The sequence below is a fragment of the Brassica oleracea genome, unplaced genomic scaffold (genome assembly GCF_000695525.1).
Source record: "Brassica oleracea var. oleracea cultivar TO1000 unplaced genomic scaffold, BOL UnpScaffold01146, whole genome shotgun sequence".
Lineage (NCBI taxonomy): Eukaryota > Viridiplantae > Streptophyta > Magnoliopsida > Brassicales > Brassicaceae > Brassica > Brassica oleracea.
The window spans coordinates 3,955-7,079 of record NW_013617705.1 but is presented as its reverse complement, the minus strand read 5'-3'; the positions used below and the strand labels follow the sequence as shown (position 1 = coordinate 7,079).

General features: G+C 32.5%; 1 long non-coding RNA gene across 1 annotated transcript; it reads right to left on the bottom strand.

Annotated features, from left to right (window-relative positions):
• Positions 1–568: 568 nt before the first annotated feature.
• LOC106320952 lies at positions 569–2,554 on the bottom strand. The gene is made up of 5 exons (XR_001265969.1): positions 2,335–2,554; positions 1,925–2,043; positions 1,474–1,578; positions 984–1,192; positions 569–898 (listed from the first exon to the last, which is right to left on the bottom strand). It is a non-coding gene; the product is annotated as an uncharacterized LOC106320952 (long non-coding RNA).
• Between the last annotated feature and the right edge of the window lie 571 nt (positions 2,555–3,125).

The window sequence follows — 3,125 nt, the reverse complement described above, 5'->3', positions numbered from 1 at the left end:
AATCAAAGGTTTGATAAATTAATAAAAATATTTTATTTTTTCATTAATGTAATAATTTTTTTTATCTTTAGTGTTTGTTATATCTTTATTATAAAAGTAAGTAAAATAAAAATATTTGTCACTACCGTTGAAATTCAATACAAATTATGAATTATTTTTCATTCTTATATTTTTTTTTGAATGCGTTGATATTTTTTATACATTTTTAAACCTATTGATTTGGATAATGTGAAAAATGAATGAAAATATACAATTATATAATTATATAGATCACGGCCTAGGACTCGAAGAATGAATCAAAAATACTCATTAAAGGAAAATACTCTTGTCTAATCAAAAATACTCTTGGCCTAGGATGTTATGTTGTTAATCACAAAAGTCTGCAGTTTATAGTAACACTCGCCGATACGTCAAGTACGAGCTATCTACAAACACATGTACTGTATGTAATGAAATTCACAACCATGAATATTTTTAGTAAGTTATGTGAGTAATTAGAGTAGTAAGTTTGATTATTCTTGCAAGTGCACAAATTTACTATTATTTTCTATGGTGTCAAACTACAGAGAATGAAAAATTAACAGAAAAATATTTTATATGAATCTAGTTGAAACAAAATTATTGTTACAATAAAGTTGTACTAAAATCTAGAATTGTAGAGAAAGTAAACAACGTGAGCTTCAAGCTTTAAAGGGTTTCCCCACAAAGGGAAAGTCACATTAGAAGAGTCATCCATCTCATGAGACAAAGGGATAGAAAAACTCTTAGCACCTAGTTCAGCATGAACGGATAAGTGATCAATTCCAACAGGTACAATACTGTTGTACTTGTAAGGGCCCTTCCCAATGATGAGACTCCATCCGGCATCCCAAGTTCTTTCTCATAGTCAAGTATTCTCCTTAAAACCAGAAAAGCAAAGGTGAGGATTAAAAAGGGCAATGATAATGAAACGCAGACAAAAGACCAAAGTGATGATTACATACTTTATGGTCATGAGTGTACCATTTCGCCGTCAGGCCATGCGAAAAGGATAAGATTAATTTTCCGGTTATTAATCACAACATGAACAAAATTACCATATGCTCTCTGAAAGTTGAGTCAGGGAGAGTAGAAGAAGCTTCCAATTTGATCTTCCACCTGAAGACCGTCTTGCCACAAGTTACGCCGCATTTGGATGCCAGGTGGCCCATGCCTATTCCAAAAAAATAATTAAAAGAACTCAAAGAAGCATATTAGGGCATGATTAGTGGGGGTCCTTGCTCTTGGGTCCTTAATACACATATATTTGTATGTATATATTATATATGCGTATATAATTGCGGGCTAAGGACTTTACGGAAACCCAAACCGAAAGTTCCTTAATTGAGCAAGGACCCCCAATAATCATGTCCTTAGTAGTCACTTAGCAAATGAGAACAATACATTTTATTGATAACTGATCAGTTGGTATGGAAAGAAAGCTCTTGTACTCACCAAGTTAAAAGAAGAGGCTCATCCAATTTAGACTCTAACAACAACATTGTAGATGGTCGTAGCATTAAACAGAGGTCCTGGAAACTGCCCATTACCGGCTATCATCTAAAACTCAATCAAAAATATGTGAAGACCATATATACGAAGCTAGCACCAAATAAAAAAAACAAACTTTATATATCCTAAAGGAACCATTAACTAAAAACACCTAATTCCATGTAAAGTCTCAATCTTGAGATTCTATGGTAATGGGTTTTAGATTAACAAAAGCGACCTCCTTTAGAAATTCTCAGCCTCGGGTTAGAAGTTACACCAAAATAGAACAAAAACCATCACTGTCCAAAATCCAAGATACACTGAACATCTTTCGATTGACAGCGAGAAGGCCGTGAGAACGCTATTAAGACACCAACTTCCAGGGAGAGAGTAAAGTAAGGAACAAAACCAAAACCTGTTGATGAACACCGAGAGAGGAAGCTGTGATGCAAGAGACTTTGAAGTTGTATAATGAATGACTCCATATTTCAGCCTCTCGTGGATGGAACACGCTACTGTACGTCCTTGACCATTCTTCAAAATCCATAGAAAGAAAAAACAGATTAAATCATTTCCTTTGAACCGCAAAAAGTTCAGACGCAACATTAGAAAGTACGCATAACAAAACATTGTAACAAAGCAAATAATATAATGTTCAAATGATTAAGCAGAATTGCATGTTCACGGATCAGCAAATGAAAAGCCTAAAAGATTTGAAGGTGGATGAAATAGCACATACATCCAGTGAGCATCTAATTACTACAGTAAACTAACAATTGTTTGGGCTAGATTAAGAGGATGATGTTCAAGGGAAGGAAAGCTTACCTTTTTATAGTCACAGTTCCACAGCCTTTCATGGGGGAAGCTCGCATTCAAGGTAGATCGTGGGTGGGTGAAGGATTTAATAAGGACTTTAAGAAGATGAAAAGTAACTGGTAGCTTTCGGATTATAAGGAAGAAGATGAAACAGCGATCTCAGAACTCGATTGGTTCTCTATCTCGAATGGCGGAGATGAAAGCAAGCACAAACCTAATATCAAAACGACGCTAGATTTGGTTTACGGTTAGGGATACTGTCTGTGGGCTGTGTGACTGGAGCAAAATTAAGGCCCAGAACAAAAACGAAATCCACATAACACAATCTTTAATGAAACGATGCGCATTTGATTTTCCTGCCACGTGTCACGCCCATATAATTTGAATTTCTTACCTGTCTGCTGAGGTGGATAGCCTAGGAGTGAAACAAGGAATACTTTATATATAAAGATATATATATTAGTTATTTTAAATTTTATATCTATTAGATATTCATTAATATGAAAATATTTTGGATACCAAAAATATCTAAAACACAATTATGTATTTAAATATATTAATTATTTTAAATTTTATATCTATTAGATATTCATTAATATGAAAATATTTTGGATACCAAAAATATCTAAAACACAATTATGTATTTAAATATATTAATTATTTTAAATTTTATATCTATTAGATATTCATTAATATGAAAATATCTAAAATAACAAAATATGTTCAAAATATTAAAAATATATTATTATTTTTCTCCATCTAAATATTTAAATTGAACTATTTTTATGTAAATTTAAGGA